General features: G+C 43.8%; 1 long non-coding RNA gene and 1 pseudogene across 1 annotated transcript; both read left to right on the plus strand.

Annotated features, from left to right (window-relative positions):
• Window positions 1-2,839: 2,839 nt before the first annotated feature.
• On the plus strand, window positions 2,840-3,544 carry LOC123142219 (triphosphate tunnel metalloenzyme 3-like; annotated as a pseudogene).
• Window positions 3,545-4,556: 1,012 nt separating this feature from the next.
• On the plus strand, window positions 4,557-5,388 carry LOC123142220 (uncharacterized). The gene is made up of 4 exons (XR_006470550.1): window positions 4,557-4,678; window positions 4,787-5,031; window positions 5,192-5,240; window positions 5,337-5,388. It is a non-coding gene; the product is annotated as an uncharacterized lncRNA (long non-coding RNA).
• The last annotated feature ends 19,703 nt before the right edge of the window (window positions 5,389-25,091 follow it).

Here is a 25,091-nt window from a genome sequence, read left to right on the forward strand (position 1 = left end):
GGAGCTGCACCTTGTGAGCGGCTGTCGCCGCACATAGCTCTTGCGTCCTGCAGTTCTTGAGTGGTCCTGGCGATAAACTCCTGAGTGATGGGCACTCCTTGCCCTGTGTTCTCCTGAGGGAAACGTGCCGCGAAACACGCCTCCAAATGGTGCCCAAGCGCCTCCCTCGTGAGGTTGGCAAGGTCTGAGGCCCTCCAGAAGAGAGCCCACGAGCCCTGCCCGAGGAGGGCGCCGGGCGCGCCTTCCTATGCGATGGAGGGAGGCGCCCTAGGGACGGACGCTGATCTTGACGAGGCTCCTGTCGCGACACCATCCTCCTGAGGTCCTGCGCGGCGCGGCTGCTTCTTCTTGGGGATGGCCTCCGGAGGGCCCTCACTTCTGCTGTCGGGGTCATCGATTGCTGCAGCCTAGAAGGCGCGCTCGAGGGAGCACACCACATCTCTTTCTTCACATGGGACCGTGATGATTCCGCCGCTTCCCGGCATCTTGAGGACGTTGTAGCCGTGATGGGTGACTACCATGAACTTGGCCAGGGCTGGATACCTGAGGATGGCATTGTACGACAGGCGGATGTGTGCGACGTCGAAGTTAATGAGCTCGGTGCGGTAGTTCTTGCGCTCTCCGAAGGTGACAGGCAGGCGGACCTGCCCTATCGGTGTGGTGGAACCGTCGGTCACTCCTGAGAAAGGCTTGGTAGGCTGGAGCTGCTCATATAGCACTTGGAGGTTGTCGAATGTGTCGACGGACAAGACGTTGAGCCCTGCGCCGCCGTTGATGAGGGTCTTGGTAACCTGCACATTGCTGATGACTGGAGAGCACAGCATCGGGAGGGCGCCAGCGGTGGCCGCGCACTTGAGCTGATCTGCCGAGTTGAAAGTGATGGCGCATTGGGACCACTTGAGCGGGCGCGTGGCCTCGAGCTTGGAGACAGAAGGGTTTTCGAGTCAGAGTAAGACTTCGTATTCCCACATATAGGGCATGGACAACACATAAAACCATTCTTCTTGTTTGCCTCAGCCACTTCGAGAAAATTATGCACGCCCTTAATGTACTCGGAGGTGCGTCTGTCACCGTACATCCATTGTCGGTTCATCTGCGTGCATTATATATAATTAAGTGTGTCAAAAACCATTACAGAACATCATGAATACAGAAGTGACCAAATTAATTAATAGAAGTTCATCATCACATTAAAACCAAAGTACATACATAGTTCTCATTGAACAACATATAGCTCTCCAGAGCATCTAATTAAACCATACATTGAAACTATCTAAAACATTTCAATGCAACAACAAATGCGATCATAATCGCAACTAAGGTAACAATTGATCCAACGGCATAATGATACCAAGCCTCAGTATGAATGGCATATTTTCTAATCTTTCTAATCTTCAAGCGCATTGCATCCATCTTGATCTTGTGATCATCGACAACATCCACAACATGCAACTCCAATATCATCTTCTCCTCCTCAAATTTTTTTCAATTTTTCCTTCAAGTAATTGTTTTCTTCTTCAACTAAATTTAACCTCTCGACAATAAGGTCGGTTGGGTTCACATACCTCCTAGATAAAAAAATCTATGCCACGTTGGTCGGCATAATTGTCATAAACACTAAATGAACCAAATAGTTATAAAAGATAATATATACCACATCCGAATCATAGACAGGACGAGAGCCGACAGAGGCGGATACCAAAACCATCGCACTATATAATAACAAACGATAATAAAAGTAAGAAAATTACATAAGTATCTATTTATATCATACAAGTAAGAACTTTTTTCTTTTAGAAAGAAGATAAGATCAAGAGGCTCACCACGGTGGTGCCGGCGACGAGATCGGCGCGGGCGATCGACGGTGATGAGGATGGGGATGGGACAGGACGGACCGCCAAACCTAGACAAATCTTGAGGAAAATGAAGTTTGGACAAGGAGCTTCGAGAGGAGAAAGCTTAAGTGTGGCTCAGGCATTTCATCAAACACCTAATGTGCATAGGAGGTGAGCTAGAGCACCACAAAGCTCTCCCCCGGCCGGCCAAAAAAATAGAGCACTTCACTGCTCCGCTCGCGGGCAACGGGGTATATATAGGCATCTCATCGGTCCCGGTTCGTGGCTGGAACCGGGACTAAAGGACCCCATTTGGTCCCGGTTCCAGACACGAACCGGGACCAAAGGGGCCATACGAACCGGGACCAATGCCCCACAAGGCCTGCCCGGTCCCCTGGCCTCACGAACCGGGACCGATGCCCCCATGGGTCCCGGTTCATGAGTGAACCAGGATTAATGGGCTTACCCGGCCTGGACCAAAGCCCTGTTTTCTACTAGTGTACGCAGCCCTAGGGGTGGGACGTGGGGAAGGAACGAAAAAATAGGAGGGACAATTATTACGGAAACAAAATCAGTGAAAAACCAAGATCGTAGAGAGGTGGAAAACCGAACGGAGGTGGGAAGCGATCGTACGTCGGGGTGGGGCACAGAGGTTTGACGAAACATAAGACGGGAGACGGAACACTCTGTTTCTTTTAGGTAGTACTAGCACATATGCCGGTGCGTTGCAATCGGAGAAAATATTGATTCAGTTACACAGAAGAACAGGTTGTGGAACACACTATCACCATGATATATATGAGTCCAAGTTTCAACATGGAGAAATCTCTACTCATAATGTCTCGGTTGGTAGTCTCCGTTCCGGGTTTATTTTCGTCCGGTTTTTTTCGTCCTACCTTCCACTGGTTTTTTTCGTAGGTTTTTTCGTCCGCTCCTCTCGATCCCTAGAACTCCCAGAGTAGACGCCGCCACCGCCCGCCCCTTCCAGGCCCCGCCCCCCCCCCCAGCCCTAGCCGCAACCCCAACCCCATGGAGGTCGAGATCAAGCTCCGTCTCCCCGACGCGGCTGCACACCGGCGCCTCTCCTCCTTCCTCGCGCCCCGCCTGCTCCGCACCGACGCCCCAGCGCGGCCCCTCGCCGCCGCCACCGCCGCCCAGCGGGACGTCCGCCTCTACGGCACCGACGACCGCGACCCCTCCCGCACCGTCCTCACGCTCAAGCGCCGCCCGCGCATCGACGCCGGCGTCAGCCGCGTTGAGGAGGTCATGGAGCCCCTCGACCCCGCCCTCGCCCTCACCTGCGTCGACAACCCCGCCCGTCTCGGCGCGGTCGACTCCCCCATCGTCCGGCTCGTCTCCGACGAGTATGGCGTCGGCGGGGACAAAGCGCCGTTCGTCTGCCTTGGCGGCTTCCGGAACACCCGCGGTGTGTATGAGCTCGAGGAGGGCGAGGGGCAGGGGCTCTTGCTAGAGCTCGACGAGACACACTAAGATTTCGGCACAAACTACGAGCTGGAGTGCGAGACCGCGGAGCCCGACCAGGCCAAGGAGGTCCTGGAGCGGCTGCTCACCGTGGCTGGGGTGCCGTATGAGTACTCCCGGAGCAATAAGTTCGCGTGCTTCATGGCCGGGAAGCTGCTTCCGTGACTAGGTTTGTGGTTGGTCTTTACCGTGTCCCAAATGATGATTAAACCGTGGTTGCTATAAAACTTGTGTTTCATTAGCACTTTCTTGCGACGATAGGCTTGTTCTGTGGTGAGTGATTTCAAATCTCACAAATGTAATGTTTAGTTCTGTTACATTCTGGTATTTGATAACTTTAATCCAAGAATACTGTCTTGGGTGGCAGCATAGCAACACAAGGGTTTGCATTTCAATCCTCGTAAAAAAACTTGTCCTGGAGCATGATCCGACAACTGCTGGGAAGAAGCCGGGGCTGGTATGTCTGGTTGGGGAGAGGACTAAATTTCATCTCTCGGGTCCATTTATATACAGGACATAAAATCTACTCCCTTTGTTTCAAAATATAAACCTTTTTTTAGAGATTTCAATACGGACTACATTCGGATGTATATAGACGTATTTTAGAGTGTAGTTTCACTCATTTTGCTTTGTATGTAGTCCACATTAGAATATCTAAAAGGGCTTATATTTAGGAACGGAGGGAGTAGCTAGGAACAAACTGAATTTCGTATGTCCGCCACACGGTTATGGGCAATGAGCCTGTTATTGCAGTCTCACCACACCACATCTTGTTCTGCTCCCCGGTGCAGATGGGCATCCTTAGATTCACCACCTCCCTGATGAGCTGCTTCTTGTCTTAACCCACCTCCCTGATGAGCTGCTTGTTGGTCTCAGGCATACACGGTCATCGTTGGTATCTAAGTTGCCACCTGACAAATCTGTTCTTATTTCTTATTAGGTACCTGAAAGGCTGAACCTGATCTTTGATGAACTAGAAGGCCAAGATACCAAGGTATGCCTGAGTTCATAGCTTGATTCCTTACCATATAATTGCTGAAACATGCAGCGACACATGATTAACCTTTGTACTTTATACTTTGCTAAAACATTTAGGACTCGAGTGGGCGACTCCAAGAATGGGTACTCCTGAAACTTTAGCCAGTGGCCATGTTGATGGTATTTTTTGGGAACAGGGGAGGGCGTGTGTTATTGTTCAAACCAGGCGCCTGAATTTTTTTAATCTTTATCCAGTGACCACATTGCTGCCCTAAGCGATGAACAGGGCAGGGCGTGTGGTATTGCAGTTAACTATGTGTCATCTGGTCATCATAGTGATTGGTAGATTAAAACCGTTAGCCACCTCTGAATTCATATCGAAGGTAGTTCACCAAGATCTGCGGTTTTTATTTGCATTTTATAAGTTTTAGTGTTTCATGTTACTGCTTTAAATACCTAATTATGGTTTCATCTTCCCTTTTTGGTGCCAGTCATGCGAGCTGGTCTTTTTCTGCTTGGATCTCCAGGTTGTGGGAAAACACTAATGACAATTTATTTTGAGATTGCCATATTCTTTCTACCTAATTTGTGTTCTGTATAAACTGTACAATGTTTCCTTTTCTGGAACTTTAGGGGCCTGATCAATTGAACAAGTATATTGGGGAGAGCGAATCAGAAGTAAGGAAAATATGAACCCGTGCAAGCACTAACTCACCATACATCCTATTTTTTTGAGGTAAATTTTTATGTTTAGCTGATTGCGTGTGTGGATTTATTCTTTCGGGAACACTTGGTAGTTACTTTGTACAATTATGAATGCGTGGTACATCTGTCATGTGATTTATGAATGTGCAACGCGTGGAATTAAATTGTTTGACCATGCCTTCCTTGTTTAGGTAAAACTAAGTAGTTGTGGCCGCTTTGGATGAGAGAACCCAATTCCTGGTAAATTGGACACCATCAATGAGTTCGTCGAGTTTGATTGAACTCTCACACTTTGAACATGCTCTATTTAAAGCAAGGCCATCCCTGTCATAACAGGTACAGTAAAATGCCAACACATATATGATTGATGTTATGGCACTATACTTGACTTTGGGATGACGAGATCGACGGAAGCAACAGGAGCCCATGACTCATGAGTTCAGCGGCGTCTGCACGCCCTACATGTAGTTGTGCACCTCCTCCTCCTGTTTTCTTGCATGTGATCAATGGTTTCAGATCTCTATTTATCACGGATTAGAATATATATTCTGTAACAATGCTTTCCTACATTTGGTGGATTATTGCACTTGTATTTTTTATTGTTATCATCTAGAAGATTATATTCTGTATGAATGCTTTTAAAATGCTTCGTCAGGCTGTTCCCGCCGATGCTACTGTTCATGCCGTCCCCCCAGTGCCTAGCATCACCGGCAACAAGTTCAGCGCTGTCCGACAAGGTGTCCTGCAGGGACAACCTCTGTCGACCTGTCATCGAACTTCAGTATGCGTGCTTTGTTCTTTGAAACTGAATTCAGACTTTGAGTACTACTTTTATTTGAAAGAAAATATGTGCGTGATTCCACAACTTATGCCAAAATGCATAGCATAGCTTGGTATACACGAATTGCAATCTGAAAGTTTTTCTCTGTGTCGTCGTCCTGCTTTCTGGTTCTATGTTATCTATCATCTTATATCTCTGCTTTCTGCTTTCTGGTGCCTAAACCGAACCGTCGAATCTGTAAATATGTACCAGTACCAGTTTGAACCAGGGGATGGTTGGTTGTTTATGTGTGCTGTTAATGAGTTCATTCTGCTCTCTAACTCATTGAATTTTTGGATGTCAATCAACAAGCTTCCCCTGACTGACTGATTGATTGATTGATTTTTGGCCGGTGCTAGCTTGTGTGTCTTGTGTCGGGCGAGGGAGAGGGACGATGTGCATACGGGGTTGCAGTGCAGAGGCGCCGGTGGTTTCAAGTTGCAGGGCCGGGAGGTGAGGGAGCACAATGACAACAACACTACGTCTCCCTTTTCTCTGTTATCTCTGTACTGAATTGTCCCCTCTTTGTTGCAGAAATTTCACGGCAACCAGGAGTAACAATATTTTTGGTTACTTGGGAATACGATGATGTTCTGGTGACGTGGAACATGCTGAGATTTGGACTTCAATCCTTGATTGTGCACGCGTATGCATGCTTCACACCCATGCTGCAAATAGATTTTCATTTTCGAAGAAAGTAATAATACTATAACTACAAAATTCATGTTGCAGATTTATGCTCCATGTAGTATACTGGCCCATTATAGCTTTATTCAGTTCACCATTTGCACCATCATGTTCTGGAGTTTGAAATGTACTCCCTTTTTCTGTAGGGATTTCCGAAACGAGTAGAAGACTAATAACTTCTACGACATCAAAGATCTCTGAGATTTTAGAGTATGCACCATATTGATTTACTTATCAATTTGTTCACACGTATATTGAGTTCATGATGGAAATATATACGAGTATTTTCATTGTATGGAATTTTTTAATTACTACCATATGGAATTTGGGAATTAGTCTTACAAAGCTTCCAAAATCACTAAAGTTATACAGCTACTACAGAACTGGTTAAAATTAGTGATGTTCTATAATATCTACATGACTGATTACAACACTGCTCATGTGATTTGGTACTTTACTATAAGGTAGCTTGTTTTACCCCTGAGGCGAGCTAATGATTGGGAACTTATAGTGCCAAACTGACCTGCATATTCTGTCAAACATTTTGTTGCAGTATTTAGGATCAGCATGGAAGCTGAATTTGTCACCTGATGTTGTTTAATTGTGTGCTACTAAATTCATTGGTTGCCAAGCCTTAAAACTATCTGTAATAGCATACCTTGTTTTCAACATCATTGGCTTGTTTAGAATGCTAAACTGAAGAACTGAAGTACTGAACAAAACAATACAGAAGTCAGTAAAAAGTGTTTAAGAGGAATTTTTGGTCTGCAGTCTGTACTAATAAAATCTTGTGGTCATTCGTTTTGACCTGATTCAAGGCAAGGCCTATCAGTGTTAACTCCCAGGCTGTAAAAATTGAATTGATGATTGCATACTCTCGTGTGGATTTTTTATGTGCATGCACGACAACCATTCATTTGTGCCTTTCATCATCAGATCAAACGGCAAGTTTATTGTCTGATTAATTAGAGGTTTCTATTTTAGAATGAAATTTTCTGAATTTTTGCTATCCCGCTGGTCCTTACTAATTCAGTATATACTAGAATTTGAAGTTGTGATCATCCATTGTTCTACTATGGAGACTAGGATAAATGATTGCAGTTGCAGGGCCGCCGCCATTGCTGAACACAAACGGGGCTCGAAGCAGGCCAATCTCCGAGGTGGACCGGGCAACGGATCGTGGAGAGGCGCCCAAGGATTTTTTTTGCTTCTGTTGATTGTGCCATCCAATTGGTTTAGACTTTTCACCATTGCTAATTACTAGGGGCGTATGGGTGCCGGACCTGGTAAGTGGCCTGCACGCTACGCTCTTGCCAAATAATTTGCAACCATGCTTGCACTGAATTTTTATTTATTTCCCGATGTACCTTACAACAACTTCATGATGTAGCACTACTTTGCACTAGCATGCACCTGCAGATATAATATGGAAAATGACTGTCATTTAGAATTACTTCCAAGCTGCATCGTCTATCTGAATGTCAGCCCGAAACCACTGGTTGGCACACATAAAATTTTGGAAGTTGTATGTAGTCCTCCTTCTTTGAGCCAAACTTTATGTCTATGATTGATGAATCAATATAATTTTTTTGTTCAAGCTGGATCCAATAGAACATGGCTTTGGTGGTAGTTCCCAGTACATGTAGAATTTCTATCCTTCTATATGTGTACTGAAACAATTTAAGGTCACTATGTAGTAAATTCATCATACTATATGTCCACGGAAACCACTTAAGGTCAAAAGTGACAAGTAGAACCACATGCATCGTTTTGGGTGGTCTAACTTGACTCTATTACTTTTATCTCATAAATCTATGATCGGTGCGTTTTTTACATGGAATATATTCCGGAGCGGTTGCTGGTGTTAGGGATGCATTTATATATGGGATAATTGCATTATCTATTTCATACGATTGGCATGCAAGGATTTTTCTTCTTTAGTATAACTCTCTGTATTTTTATTGTTTCTTTTATTGTTTCCAGAATGCATTTCCACAATAGAGATGGGAAATGGATACATCGTTGTCGTCCTTCAGTGAGCAGCCGAGGAGGAGCTCCTCCATGCTGATGATGTGGAAGACAGATACCCTGTCCGCGACGCCTGGTTCTGGCCTCATATACATGTAAGTACCCGTTCGTTCATTAATAGATAGCATATAAGGAAGTGTGTCGTCTGAATTTGGATCATGCCATGCACAAGACTATTCAGATTGTTTTCTTGAGGAAAGTGAGTATTCAAGTTGGTTAGATGAAGTGTATCATCATTTTTTCATGAAAAATAATTTCATAATACCATATTGCAGTGAATTCCTATGTCATCAGCAAATGCAGTGGAGAAGAAGCCGGTTCACCACATGATCATTTAATTAGTTATTGTTTTTTAACTATTCCCTGTTGCATGTATAATCAGAAAAAATAAAACTCCTCCTTTCGGCCCATACTAGGAGTCTGGAAGTGATACTTTTGTGAGGAGTGCTGGAACATGACTGGATCAAGCGAGACAGAGAACAATGGATGAAAGAAAGAGATCAGAAAAGGGATTCACTCCTGACCACCTCATACATATATACATGTGTAAGAGCTTGTCACCTCATACATATCTCTTGTAGCTATATAGGGCTCTTTTCGTATTCTAGGAAATTTTAAAATTATATTTTACTAGGGATGTAAGTATCAGATGCTAGATATGTGATCTAGAGGTTTTAGACTTTCAGGATTCAACCATCAGTTGTCTTCCTTGAATATTTATTTATTTTTGTAGGGCAATATGTTTTTTAATCCTTGAAGCGCCATTCAGAACTTATGATCGTGGTTGTCAAATTCCTGTGAAATATATACCTTTGATCTCAGTTTTATAGGGAAATTAACATGATCTCATTTTTATCATGCTGACAATATATTATGTTATACCTTTGATTTTGGTAATGGTATGTTTTCCCATGATTGCTGTCATTTTTTTGTCCTACATGTGTCCGTGCGTTGGGATAGTATGAAGAAAAGTTGCAGCTATCCATACATCATTATTTATGGCAGAAGGGAAATCTACTGAATCACAGTCACATTTCCTAAAACTCTCGAATTCCAACTTAACGGTGTTGATGACCATGATGAAACTGTGAAATATTAAGCGGTACTTTTCCATTGATTTTTTCATTCTCATCGTATCATTTATGTGACTGTGTGACTCAAGTTTTGATTTCTCCCTCACCTTTTAAGTTCAAAGTAGTATTTAGCAAGTTGTTGTGTCGAATATAAATCTCTGAAACACTTGCTACATAAAGGTTCAGTTATATCATCAATAATGCCAATGCTTCTGGCTGCTGTTGCTGGCTCCTAACAGCAAAATCAAGTCTGGAAACACGTATGGTAATGGTGTAAAAAAATCGAGAGAGGTTTTGAGTATGCTTTCTTAGCAATGACACTTTGATTTAGCTTACTTTGCTAGGATACCAGAACTAGCACTCTACGAGTGAAATAATTTATTTATTTAGCACCATTGTCAAATTATTACTTTGTATTCCTGAAATTTTAATATAACTGAATGTGGTGAAATGCAGTGAAAATATTGTTGATTTTGATTTAAAAATGGCTAAATTGGAGGAAAGCATTTCTGCTACATTCATCGGCAATACTGCACCATATACTATAGAAGCTTGGGCCACTAAATCAGCTGTTTCTAATGGATCTTCTTGGACTCAACAGTATCAATCTACTTCCCAGGCATGTGGTTTATTTTATTCTTCAGCTCAATGGAAAACCATGGCAAGTTCTGTTTTACCTTTAGGGTGTTGTCAAAATGATTTCAATGAGACCAATTAAGTGAATAGCCTATGGAAAAATGATGACCTCTTGTTAAAATGAAATAAAAACAGATAAACAGAAAAATGATGATCTATTGTTGATTGTCTTCAACAGAAACAAACCTGTTCATAGTTTTCTTGTGTTTTTTCTTCGATGTGACTCTTTGTCTGACATGTTGATGTTACTATGTATCCCATATTGGATTTCACATAAGGAATGTCCATCCCTGAAGCACAACCTTGTGTACATGGTTAAGTGGACCAGACTAAGTCTGGAAGAAGATTGAAAATTTCAAACGTGAGAATGACAACTACAGGAAGACTATAAGACTTTATATTGATTCTTCTTGTAAAATCACTAGAAACGCCTAGGGCCAACTTTATAATGATTTTTTTTCTGGACAGGAGCGCCAAGTGATTGAGTCATTCATCGCTATGGACGTGAATAGCTGACAAGGGCCACCTTGATCAGAATCGCTCGATAAACCAGTCCTTCCAGAAAGACAAGCAAATCCTGCCAGCAAAATCATATTACAAATAGACAGGACACAAGGCATCCCAGACCACACAAGCAAGTAAATGATCGATATAGAGGTTTGAATGATTGAGCCATACAATATGGGAATACATGCTACATGCTAAACAAGTTAGACGGATCAAAGTAATGATGGTCAATAAAGACGGAAAAATCATGGCACGCAACAGACGAGTGACCGAGTATAATGAACTTTTTATAGTCATGGATTAGTCATGTGTTAAACAAGTTCTGTTCATGGATTAGTTATTATCAAGCCTGCTGTTCTTTCTATAGTCATGTGCTATTTTTTCAATTGAACACATTGAAGTTCCTATAGATTTTCATGGTTTATGCAAAATAGCTGAGCCTGGTTGTTTTATTCATACATATTCAGGATTGTTAGAGTCTAGAATTCGTCGGTTTATGTCGTGGAGAGAGCAGTAGTGTTGTTCATCTTCTGGTTTTGATATAATTACTAACATTTATTCATTTTAAAGATTAGTGGATTAGTGCATGCTAACAAACCCTGTACTGTCAAAGCATTGTTCCAATGTCTCTTAAAATATATATTTTCATAGAGGGTCGTTCTGACAAGTGTGGTAGCATGCTGATCCAATAAAAGACCGGCGAAGACAAGATCAAGTTCCGCCACTTCTGCTTTGAAGAGATTGCTACCAAGCTGTACCTCAGCCTCAAGGACAAGAATGACTCCAGTTTGGGGTTCAACATGCTGCTCGCAAATCCTAATACAATATTTGAGTCTCACCATGTTGCTTCCATTATAAAATGTGGCTTCGTGATGGCAGTATTGCCAACATTGACCTCATCGAGTCCACCAAGATTAATAAGCCTGGGATCAAGGATGCAGGTCCCTATCACATTCAGGCACATATATCCTCATATGCAGTCTGATATATTCAATGGTAGATCCACCAGGTATACCATCAAGGTTAAAATCAACATGAATAACTCCTTTGTGTAGGGCTAATAACTTCAGGTTTCAGTGGGAGGGAAACAATTGTGTAGAATGCCCTATCGTTTGATGTGATATATGCCCAAGAGATTAGGAGTCCTTGATTGTAATATGTGCCAATTCTTAAAGAAAGCAAGGAGTGAAGTAGAAGCTTCACCATTTGAGCACCAAGGACGTATCATTGACTACAATGTTCATCAGGTTGCTTAGAAGAGATATGAGCAAAAGTATTATCATTTGTAAATATTCTTTTCAAGTGAGATGAGTAGCAGTACCAAGATAGATAACAATGTTAAAGTATCTTTAGATTTTTTTTTCATTTTTTTGATAGAGCTGGCATTTATTTGGATATGATTTTCCATGGTGGGGAGAGATGGCGACGGCGCGGGGTGAGTAGGTTGGGGGAATGAGATATGAGTGTGAGCAATGTGTTGTGGGCTGAGAGAGTGAATCGCCTTTTTTAGATAAGAAGAAAATGAGTTGTTGATTGCTTTTTTAAGGGAAAAGCCACTGTTTGCTTTGAAAGAAATGTCACACATTTTTTATATAGTGAATAATATCACGTATCCTAATAAGTCATTTCTATGGAATAATTACCAACAAGTGATTCAAAGGTGAGCCATATCGAAATTGGATGTGACCCGCTCTAATAGAAGGCACGATGCCACTCACTTCGACTAAAAATGTCACATGCTATTATCTAGCAGCTAATCGATGAATATATCTTTACTTTTTCGGGTCAGAGTTTAAAACTGATGGCTTCGGATGATGCTTTGATGGATTGGATTGAGACCTCGTCGAGTTTTACACAATCAGAAGAGGTGCATACAAATAATTGTTATTTTTTGTATATATTTAGCACATGATAACACAAAAGGTATATTTCTACATATATGTTTATTATTGTAGGGGATGAGAGAGATAAAGATGGATTATGTCGACGTTTAAAAACATCGACAAGGGTCCCCATGTGATGTCATTGAAAGGCACAAAAATATCATCAAGTTTTATACACCAACATGAAAAAAATTAAAGGCCTGTGGCAACGCACGGGCATTGTACTAGTAAATAATAGGAAGCTTAGAAAATAAAGATAGACATGAAGCAGTATGATATTCAGTAACTTTGTATTTTGCTTCTCAATATCATCATACTATTAGACAATGGTAAGCAGGAGTCGAATAGTTTCACCAATCATTAGTTTTCTTATATTGTGATTTCACAACCGGAAGCTTATACAACATTAAACTCCAATAGTTTGGAACAAATGGCCGAATTGTAAGCTAGAACCTACAGGAAAACAAAGGAAACGAATCCATTGTCTCCCCTATGTCTATTTCAAAAGTTCTGCTTTAACGATGCGCCATCAATCTCTATCTCTAGATGATACAGATCTCATTCTCCGCTTATTAAGACCCAAGAGGGCTTGTTCTCATGTATCTTGTGCCACCAATCTCGGCCTCTCCTCCATTCTCTTCTCTATCCAATCCAGATCTCATCCTCCCCTTCTCAAGAGGGCTTGTTCTCATGTAACTTGTTCACGTATATAAACCGGCAAGATTCAGTGTAACAAAGCGATGTGGGATTTTTTTAGCGATGTGGGATTATTTACTGGATAAAAGAACATAAAAGGGGCTCATTAAGATTGCTGCTATACTGCCCCTTCTGGGCCTTGGCGGAGCTGCGTCGATGGGCCGACCCACAACAAAAACGGCCCAGCTGGCTAGGGCAGCTCACCTGATCACGTTCCATCTAAGTTCGAAACCTGTTTGATGCAGTTTTTTTTTTCTTTTGTAGGAAAGATGGACAGGCTGTCGAACCAAGCAAAACAGATGGACACACTTACAAAAATTTGCTGGACGGACGAAAGTTAGGGAGTAAGAAGCAATAGCCCCTTTATTATTAGGTAGAGATAAGTAGAAAAGAGATAGAGATAGAGTGTAGAGATTTCAAGCAGCGAGAGATTTGAGAAGGAACTGAGACAGGGGATAATAAGGAAAGCAGTCCATGCCGAAGCAAAGGACTTGAGAAGGAAATTGGTGAAGCGGGAGAAATAGGAAGGAAAAGGAATTGAGACGGGGGATAACAAGGAAAGCAGTCCACGCCGAAGCAATGGATTTGAGAAGGAAATTGAGACAGGACCCACTTGCGAGCATTTCTATGGGGACAAGAAAAATAGTGTGCGCGTGCCCCGGTGGGTGGTGGCGGGCACACGAGACCACGAGGTCATAGGGCACCAGAAAAGTCGTCGTCCCGCAAAAAAGAATTATACTGGACGAAACTAACCTCCGGGCACCAGTGCATGCATGCACGCCTCTCGAACCCGTGGCTCGGGGCATGTTTGGCGCACCCCCGTACGCCAACGTCTCACGTGTAGGTCGAGTGTCCAGAGGGACACGAATTTATTCTTTATGTTCTTTTCATGAATACAGAAATATATGTATCATTTCATTGATAGGTAGAAAGCAAAGAGTGTTAGGGTTACAAGGGTAACACCTATCAACGTACACAAAGCAGGCATAGAGAAGTGTTACGTGAGCAGAACACAAGGGGGATGCTCAGCCCCAAAAAGTTAGAAAAATCAAGGGGGCACGAAACTCGCGATGTCCTTGGCTCCAGTAATGGCCCACGACCTAGTGTCGTCCTTAATAGCCTGAAGCAGATGTACGATGGAGGGGCCTGCGTTGTCGAAGATGCATGCATTGCGATGAAGCCAAATGGACCAAGCGATGGGAAGGGCGAGGGAGGCGAGGTCCTTGTGCGGCATGCGACTAGTGATGGAGGCCCTCCAGTCAAGGAAGCAATCCTCGTTGCAAAAATCTCAGGCCAAATAGTCTTGGAGAACGGGCAGTGAAGAAGCAGATGATCCAAGGTTTCCAGCACTTGGTCGCAAAGAACGCAGTGCTCATCATGCGGTAGGCCATGCCGCGCAAGACAAGTAGCAGACTAGTAGCGGTCCTGGCTGGCAACCATGCAAATATCTGAATCCGAAGGGGCGCCCACGTACGCCTTCCAATGAGGCGCGAGCGTGGAGCCGGAGAACATGGCCTGGTAGCAGGACCACGCGGTATAGACGTCGGGATCGGTTGATCACAAACGGAGCACATTGTGGCCAAGAGATAGGGCGATCTGTTGCAGGATGCGCCAGAGCTTCACGTACTGCACCATCGTTGTGGGTCCCATGGCACACTGGATGTCCTGGATCCATGCCATGTTGTGGAGGCCTTGGGCAACAGATCTTGCTCGCCTATGGCGCTTAGGGACCAGGGCAAGCACGGTTGGTGCGATCTCACCAATCGACTGGCCCGAGACCCATCGGTCCGAGTAGAACAAGTAGGAGTTGTGTAGGATCGAAAGTATCTCTAGAGGGGGGTGATTAGACTACTTGACCAAATAAAAATCTAGCTTTTCCCAATTTTAGTTCTTGGCAGATTTTAGCAACTTAGCTCAAGTCAAGTAATCAACCTACATGCAATTCTAAGAGTATAGCAGCGGAATGTAAAACAATTGCATATGAAGGTAAGGGGAGGAGTTTGAGGGAGCAAACGCAATGTTGACACGGAGATTTTTTATCCGTGGTTCTGATAGGTGGTGCTATCGTACATCCACGTTGATGGAGACTTCAACCCACGAAGGGTAACGGTTGCGCGAGTCCACGGAGGGCTCCACCCACGAAGGGTCCACGAAGAAGCAACCTTGTCTATCCCACCATGGTCGTCGCCCACGAAGGGCTTGCCTCACTCGGGTAGATCTTCACGAAGTAGGCGATCTCCTTGCCCTTACAAACACCTTGGTTCAACTCCACAATCTTGACGGAGGCTCCCAAGTGACACCTAACCAATCTAGGAGACACCACTCTCCAAGAGGTAACAAATGGTGTGTTGATGATGAACTCCTTGCTCTTGTGCTTCAAATGATAGTCTCCCGAACACTCAACTCTCTCTCATAGGATTGGATTTGGTGGAAAGATGATTTGAGTGGAAAGCAACTTGGGGAAGGCTAGAGATCAAGATTTATGTGGTTGGAATGGAATATCTTGACCTCAACACAAGTGTAGGTGGTTCTCTCTCAGAAAATATATGTTGAAAGTGTAGTCATGTTCCGATGGCTCTCTCCATGAATGAAGAGTGGGTGGAGGGGCATATATAGCCTCCACACAAAATCTAACTGTTACACACAATTTACCAAACTCGGTGGGACCGAATCGTGAAACTCGGTCAGACCGATTTAGTTCATAATGTGACCGTTAGGCATTTCGGTGGGACCGATACATCAACTCGGTAGGACCGATTTCGTTAGGGTTAGGGCATAACGTAATCTCGGTGAGACCGATTACACAAACTCGGTAAGACCGATTTTGGTAATAGACAAACAGAGAGTTCGTCAGGCAAACTCGGTGGGACCGATTCGCTCATCTCGTTTGGACCGAAACGTTACGAAGGGAAAACAAAGAGTTTGCATTGCAATCTCGATGGGACCGATCGCTCATCTCGGTTTGACCGAAACATTACGAAGGGAAACAGAGAGATTACAATCCCATCTCGGTGAGACGGAGATCCCTATCGGTGAGACCGAAAAGACTAGGGCCTGTGGCAGTGGTTATGTCAACTGAACTCGGTGGCGCCGGATAGGAAGTTTCGGTGGGGCCGAGTTTGACTTTTGGTTTGGGACATATGTGGATGTGGGAAAGTAGTTGAGGGTTTTTGGAGCATATCACTAAGCACTTTGAGCAAGAAACTCATTAAGCAACACCTCACCCCCTCTTGATAGTATTGGCTTTTCCTATGGACTCAATGTGATCTTGGATCACTTAAAATGAAAAGTGTAGAGTCTTGTGCTTTGAGCTTGAGCCAATCCTTTGTCCTTAGCATTTTGAGGGGTCCACTTTTCTCATCCATGCCATGCCAATCATTGAGCTTTCCTGAAATGTTTATCTTGAAATAGCATTAGCTCAATGAGCTATATGTTGTTAGGAATTATCAAAACCACCTAGGGATAGTTGCACTTTCAATCTCCCCCTTTTTGGTAATTGATGACAACATATAGATCAAAGCTTCGACAAGTGATAATAAGATTGAAAAACAACGTCGCTTTGTGAAGTATGTGATAAGCAAGAGCTCCCCCTAAATTTGTGCATTATTTAAAATTTTCTTTTGAATGCAAATGCGCAATCGATTAGGATCATGGGTTACTCTTCCATGTCACATACATCTTGGTGGAGCGCTCAAAATGATAGAAGTTAAAAGCATGCACTCATCACCAAGCAAGTGAATAATCATATAAGAGGATATAAGAGATAATATCATCCAACATGCATAAATGGTAGCATATGATCAAACACATGATCAAACAAGTATCTCACAGGCACATAAAGTATCTCGCACAAGCACACAATCAAGAAGTTCAACCAATAGCAAGAGAGATAAAAAGCAACACTCTCTCTCGAAGCCTATGATCAATACATTTTTCTCCCCCTTTGGCAACAAGTTACCAAAAAATTCAAAAATGCATAGTGCTACACGTCTCTCAAGCTTGGCCTTCATGAGGTGGTGTAGAGATGACTCCAAGGACGAAAGCTTTTGTTGATGTAGCTGGAGCTGGTGGAGTGGCTGCTAGAGGCGGCACTGGAGCTGTAGTTGCCGGTGCTGATGTTGTAGCTCTAGTATCTGTGACTGGCACTGCAGCAGATCTCTGTCCTCTGGGCACTCTAGCAAAAGCATCTGTAGTAGACTTGCCCTTCTTCTCCTCTGCTTCCTCCTGAAGCTGTTCAACTGCAGTTTGGATCTCAGTTACCTTGACATCAAGATCATAGAATTTCTGCTCAATGATCCTCTCCAAACTCTCCTGGTTTTGAGTCAGGGTGGCCAAGCCCTTCTCAATCCTCAAAGTGGATTGGATCAGATATGCAAGCTGGTCTTGCTTGCTCTTCAGGAATACTTGAGATACCTCTTCAGCAGTTGGCATCTTTGCAGCTTTCTCTGCCCTTGCCTTCTCTCTCTTCTCATGTGCTTGAGCTGATGATGGTTCATTCTCATTCATGACAACAATGTTGTCTTCAAATTCAGGGTAGATGGGCAGGTGCTCCTTATCCAATAGATATTTGCCCGTGTCCATCTTGGAGTTGATGAGCTCCTGAATTTGTGGGGCATACCCACAACTTCTCTTCTGATCAGTTGCTGTCCTTTTGATTGTCTCCACAATCAGACTCATGACTTTGAACTTTTGAGGCACATCAAACAAATGTAGCAAATTGATAGCATGTCCTCTGATCATCTTGTGATCACCTGACTTGGGTAGCAATGTGTGCCTTAGGATCCAGTTGATGGTAGGCAGACCAGACAACAAGAAGTGGACAAATCCAAACTTATGAGTCTCCAAAGCATCATTTGGGATCTCTCTGTACATGTGTGCCATAGTGTTATGGTCTTTCTTCTTCTCGGCATAAACATCCAAGTCATCCTCATTTTCTTCTGGGGCATTGATCAACTGAGCCCATTCTTCAATAGTAGATTGGTACCTTGTACCTTCAGACATCCAAATGATCTTCCCATCTGGGTAGAAGTGGGCAGTGGAGTAAAACTGCATGATCAGCTCATCATTCCACTTGGTGAGCTTCTGGGCAACAAATGTATCAACTCCACATGCTTTGAAGCTATCATATACACCTGGATAGTGATCTTCATTCTTCTTGATGTACTCCCAGTCAACCCATCTCATGTCACACACTATAGGCTTCTTGTCAAGCAAAATTGTCTCATAAAAATCTTGTTGTTCCTTAGTGTGAAACCTGTAGTCAACAGCAGTTCTCCTCCTGACAGCATATGGATCAGACTATCTCCATAATCTCAGTCCTGAGTCCTTCCTGATTTTCATGTTTTCTGCAACAGGATGTGCATCATTGTGGTCAGGGATCTTGGGCTTCAGCTTTCTCAAAACTAGTGAGTCATCTTCCTCTTCTTCAGCAGCTTCAGGCATTGGGGCCTTGTTCTTCTCCTCAGCAGGAATGCTTCTGGTGTTCCTCTTGGGTTTAGGCTTTTGAGCTGGAGCAGCAGCCTTGGGAGCAGCTTTGGGCTTAGATGGAGCAGCCCTTGATCTGATTGCATCTCCCATGAGCTTCTAAGCTTTGGGTGCTGGTGCAGCATCCTCTTGTTCTTCTTCTTCTTCAGAGTCTCTCATCATTGATGGCTTTCCAAGAACTTTGGCAGTAGTGGTTCTTGCCCTCTTCTTCTTACCATCACCTGCTGCTTCACCATCATCTGACTCAATAGTGAACTTCATAGTTTCACCTGTGGCAACTTTCTTTGGCTTGGAAGCTTCAGCAGTTGAGGCTCTGGCTTTTGACATTGGAACTCTTTTTGCTGGAGCCTTTATTTTCATTCCAGGCTTTGTTGCGGCAGTGGTGCTATACTCCTTTTTTGGCACTTTCTTTCTTGAAGTGGCCTCATCCTCAACAGCCACATAATCCTCATCTTCAGAATCTAAGGTTTTCTTCTTCCTTGTCCTGGTAGCTGCCTTTGGCAAGTTACTAGGTGTGCTCCTGCTGCCCTCATCATAACTGCTGGAGGGACTGGTGCCCTCACTCAACTGAGCCTGTTCCTCTGACCTGTTCTGAATGTCACTTTGATCAGACATCTTTAGGCAAACTGTCAGCAGACCCTGTGAATAGGTTGTAGATGAGGTAGAGTAGATGAGCATCACAAAGTACAGAGGTTTTGCAAAACATTTGAGTCAAAAAGCTTAGTTTTAGTTCTCTACAGAAGTGATCTCAGAGCTACCGAATTGACAAACTCGGTGATACCGAAGCAACACTTGGAACCTAAACTAGTGAAATCGGTAGAGCCGAGCCACAGTTCGGTGGCACCGAGATTGCTAGGGTTTCACAGAATCTTGAACTCGATCACACCGATTTGCACGTTTCGGTCAGACCAAAAAGCGCATGTGCAATGGCCAAGGCCGTATCGGTGAGACCGATTTCTACAGTTCAGTCGGTCCGAGATGAGTTCTGCGGAGAGCTAACCCTAAATTTTTTGAATCAATCTAGACCTAAGGAAGTTTTAGCTGGATGAATCAATCTCAATCGTGGCAAGAAACATGGCATTGTCCTTGTTGGAGTGAAAAAGACAGCACAAGGGGTCGAACACTTAGCCTAGAGTGGTGAGTGTTCGCTACGGCGGCAACGGCGGAGCAGATTGCTGTTGACGACGACGAAGACCAGCGGCGGGAGGTCGCTGGCGGCGAGAAGACGATCCGGAGACCCGAAGAGGCAGAGCAGGTTACGCATGGGTGAAAGGTTTCAGAAAAATTTCCAAAATTTGACCCGTCAGTATATATATAACCTGACCCTGTTGGTGTGACCGAGTGGAACAACTCGGTGGCACCGAGATGCAAAACTGCAGGCAGTTACTGCAACTCGGTGTGACCGAAAGGTTCTAATCGGTTGCATCAAGATTGAAAAACCTAGATCAACTAAGTGATCTCGGTAGGACCGAAAGGATGAATCGGTCAGACCGAAATGCACAAAGAGGTTTTGGAAGTTTAAGTCTATGACGAATCGGGGACTCCGAGTGCTCCTCACACAGAGTGGTTCGAATCTGACTTCATCAAACTTTGTGATGTAGCATGAATAGAGTTTGAGACGAGGAAAGCATAGATAGCTAGGGGGAGTTCTTAGGCATTCTTGTCCATCCATTTGGCAAAAGAGAAATAGCCAAACAATCAAAGCAACAAATGGATGTCCTCGAATGAGAAAAATATGCATTCAACATGCTCACACAATTAAAATGGCAAATGAAATATGTGACAAAGCATGCACAAACATTCTAGCATCTATCAAGCAATGGGCGATGACTAGGTCATCTATATATGAGTATATTGACTTAGGAGTCAAATGAGAACATTTGATCATAGGTCATACTCATCGTTTAAGCACAAGTGGGGTTACCACTTTTACATAAAGCATTGTTGTGCTCACACCATTAGAGTTGCTTTAGCTCAATTCTTAGAGTAAAGCTCCCCCTAGATGTGATGTCCCCCCAACAGGGATGAACTAACCTTGGGTTTTGTCGATGATGACTTCATGTAGGTAATGAAGATGTGGATGCTCAATGTTGATGTAGATCTTTCGGAGCAATCCATTGGAGTGAGTTGCACTTTCAATACCTACACGGGTTAGTCCCACAAGGAACAAGCAAGGATATCCATAGACATAGAGTGATGTATACACAAAATGTTGTCCATGAAAGCATTAGGTTACCTTGTCCCTTGTCTTACCAACAAGAGGGTTTGTGACTCCTTGGACTAGTGCAAGATATGGAAGTTGTTTGCACTTGTCCTCGCCAAAATGATAAGAGTGAAGTTTGTTGCCGGAGTCACCCTCAAGAACTCTCTAGTTCTTCTTCTTCAGGATCCACACCATCTTGATGGGAATCCTTGGAGTTGTAGTACTTGATGAAGTAGAACTTGATGTAGTCTTGGGAACCCACTTGACCAAGGCCTTAGGTGCTTCTTCAAATGCATCAATATCCTCTTGAAGCTTGTCCTCGCCTTTTTGCTTGTGGTCTTGTGGTGGAAGATCATCTTGAGCTTGTGTCCCTTGGAAAGAAGTAGGATCATACTTCTCTTGTTGAGGAACAAACTTCGTTTTGGGGTATTGATATTCTTCCCACTCAACTCCATTGGCATTGAACTTTCGTTCAAAACCAACACCTTGATTCTTCCGGTGCCTTCCTTGCTTGCGTACAATTTCCTCAAATTGCTTACTTCCGGCAAGGCTCTTGTAAACACCTTTCTCTATAATTCCCTTCAATAAGCTATTTTCTTTCTCAAGTGTAACTTGGCTAAGAGAATCATTAGTGGAATCAAGAGAACTACTAGAAGCAACAACATTGGATTTAGCATGATTGTTGTTACTACTAGATGAAGAATCTTTCTTGTTCTTGTTGCTAGATTTAACTTGTGGCATATAAGTAGACAAGAGTAAACGCTTGGCAATGTAAGAAGAACTTTTCTTGCGAAGATCGTCATTGATTGCCTTTAAAAACTCATGCTCTTGCTGAAGGTTGAGCTTTTCAAAGCGCAGCTTCTCATGAGTCTTTAAAAGTTCTCGATAATTTTCCAAGGTAGTTTCATGAGCTAACTTAAGAGTGTTTAGTTCTTTAGTTAGATGCTCAATCTCCTTCTTATCACCGTCATTCGTTTTATCTTGATTAGCATGATTAATAGCAAATTCATCATAGTTTTCATAACTAGAGTTGTCAACAAGTAAATCATCATCTCCTAGCAAGTCATCTTCATCACTATTGAAATCAACATACTCGGGTTGTGTTACCTCTGGACCTTTAGCCATGAAGCACCTCCCAATTCCTTCATTTGGTTAGTCAAATATGTCGTAGGAGTTGGCTGTCACAAGTGCTAGTCCGGCAACACCTTCATCTTGAGTATATTCGGAGTCGGAGTGATAACTTATTTCGGAGTGATGGTCAGAGTCGGAGCTGGATACCCATTCACCAACATGAGCTTGATGTCTTCTTTTTTGTGTAGCTCCTTGATGACTTATCCTTCCTTTCCGAATCCTTGCTTCTCCGAGAGGGTCTTCTTTCATAACGATCATCTCTACTCCTTCTTTCTCTTGGTGGTGATTCTTCTCTTCTACTCCTTCTTTTGGGAGAATCTTCTCTTCTTTTGTAGGGAGCCGTACACTCATTGGAATAGTGTCCGGGTCTTCCATAATTGTAGCAATTACGCTCACGACTAGAAGATCTTTTTTCATTGTAGGACCTTGACTTGGAACTTCTTTCCTTGCTTCTACTTTTGTAGAACTTGTTGAAGTTCTTCACCATTAGGCTCAATTCTTCATTGAAGGTTTGTTTCTCACTTGATGATGTGGGAGCTTCACATGAGGCTTTGTAAGCACCGCTTGACCTGTTGTGGAGCTCTTCCTTATCCTTGAGTGACATCTCATGAGCAACAATTCTTCCAATGACTTCCGTTGGCTTGAGATCTTTGTAATTGGGCATCATTTGGATCAATGTGCACACGGTATCATATTTTCCATCCAAGGCTCTTAGGATCTTCTTGATGATGAATTTATCGGTCATCTCTTCACTTCCTAAGCCGGCAATCTCATTTGTGATGAGAGCAAGCCTAGAGTACATTTCAGCGACGCCTTCCATCCTTCATTTTGAACTTGTCAAGTTGACTTTTAAGCACATCCAATTTGGATTCCTTGACGGAGTCGGTACCTTTGTGCATATCAATCAAAGTATCCCAAATTTCCTTTGCATTCTCAAGACGGCTGATTTTGTTGAATTCTTCGGGGCACAATCCATTGAAGAGAATATCATAAGCTTGAGCATTGTATTGCAGCATCTTCAACTCTTCCACGGTAGCTTCACGGTTTGGTTCTCACCCATCAAAGAATTCACCTTGCAAGCCAATACACACAATAGCCCAAACGGCCGGGTTCTGTCCAAGAATATGCATTTTCATCTTATGCTTCCAACTAGCAAAATTTGTATCATCAAAGTAAGGACCTCTACGGTGGTAATTTCCCTCGCTAGATGCCATACTCTCCTAGGTTAAAATGGAGACCAAAGCTCTGATACCACTTGTAGGATCGAAAGTATGTCTAGAGGGGGGTGATTAGACTACTTGACCAAATAAAAATCTAGCCTTTTCCTAATTTTAGTTCTTGGCAGATTTTAGCAACTTAGCTCAAATCAAGTAATCAACCTACACATGCAATTCTAAGAGTATAGGAGCGGAATGTAAAACAATTGCATATGAAGGTAAGAGGAGGCGTTTGAGGGAGCAAACGCAATGTTGACACGGATAGTTTTTATCCATGGTTCCGATAGGTGGTGCTACCGTACATCCACATTGATGGAGACTTCAACCCACGAAGGATAACGGTTACGCGAGTCCACGGAGGGCTCCACCCACAAAGGGTCCACGAAGAAGCAATCTTGTCTATCCCACCATGGCCGTCGCCCACGAAGGACTTACCTCACTCGGGTAGATCTTCACGAAGTAGGAGATCTCCTTGCCCTTACAAATTCCTTGGTTCAACTCCACAATCTTGACGGAGGCTCCCAAGTGACACCTAACCAATCTAGGAGACACCACTCTCCAAGAAGTAACAAATGGTGTGTTGATGATTGACGGTGTCCTGGACTAGGGGGTACTCACCACGTCGTCTCCCGATCAGTTGGATTGGGCCGAGGACCCCCAGGGCCGAATACTCATGGGCCAGTTCGGACAGACGATGACATATACAAGGAAGATTCTTCAAGACTTGGTGATCAAGACAAGGACTCCACCCCACCGGCGTATTCGACTAGGACTCTTGTTATCCTAGGCCTCTGGTATGTTATATAAGCCGAGGCCAGGCTAGTCAATAGATTATTATGACATTACTCATCATACCTCTAGGGTTTAGACCACAACATATGATCTCGAGGTAGATCAACTCTGTAATCATACACATCGAATACAATCAAAAGCAGCATGTAGGGTATTATCTCTTCAAGAGAGCCCGAAGCTGGGTAAAATCCCGTGTACATGTTACCATTGATCCTAAGACACGCAGCTTGGGACCCCCTACCCGAGATCTGCCGGTTTTGACACCGACAATGGTGCTTTCATTGAGAGCTCCGCTGTGTGATCGGCAATGGATCAATGGCTGATCTGCAGATCAACTGGGACGTCGGCGTCTTCATCGCCGGCTCGACTGGTCACCTCAGCTGGTCCGAGGACCAGACTCCTCTTCGGATCATCAAGATCGTACATATGTCCTCATCATCATCAACTCCGATCTCTATCAAGATCACGGAGGAATCATCCATGGAGCCCGGGGGCTCAACGTCAACATTGCCCTCGTGCGACCATGCTGTTTTTCTGGACAAGCGAACTCGTATTCGCCGTCACCGCCTCCTCGAGCGTTGGTTGGATGATTGCTTCAGTGGAATAGTGCGGAATTGAGTATATAGCAACCCTGTAAAATTTCATCGCGTTCCGATGGGGGAATCTTCAGCGATCTATGATATACTGGAGGCCTGTCGAGTCTGGACGGGAATTTAGACGAGTTCAGGGCGTGGTCTCCAGAGGCTAGCTCGGACATCCTTTGGAAGATCCAACCATTGATCGGCTGCGGAATTCCTATATCATCCACCCCTCAAAATTGCAGCTCGATCCGACCGTCCAAACTCCCGGAACCTTCCGATTAGTGCATCACTTTTCAGATCTGTTTTCTGCGCGAGAATGAATCCGACCCGAGTTCATCTTTTTTATGAACGCG

The sequence above is a fragment of the Triticum aestivum genome, chromosome 6D (genome assembly GCF_018294505.1).
Source record: "Triticum aestivum cultivar Chinese Spring chromosome 6D, IWGSC CS RefSeq v2.1, whole genome shotgun sequence".
NCBI classification, from domain to species: Eukaryota; Viridiplantae; Streptophyta; class Magnoliopsida; order Poales; family Poaceae; genus Triticum; species Triticum aestivum.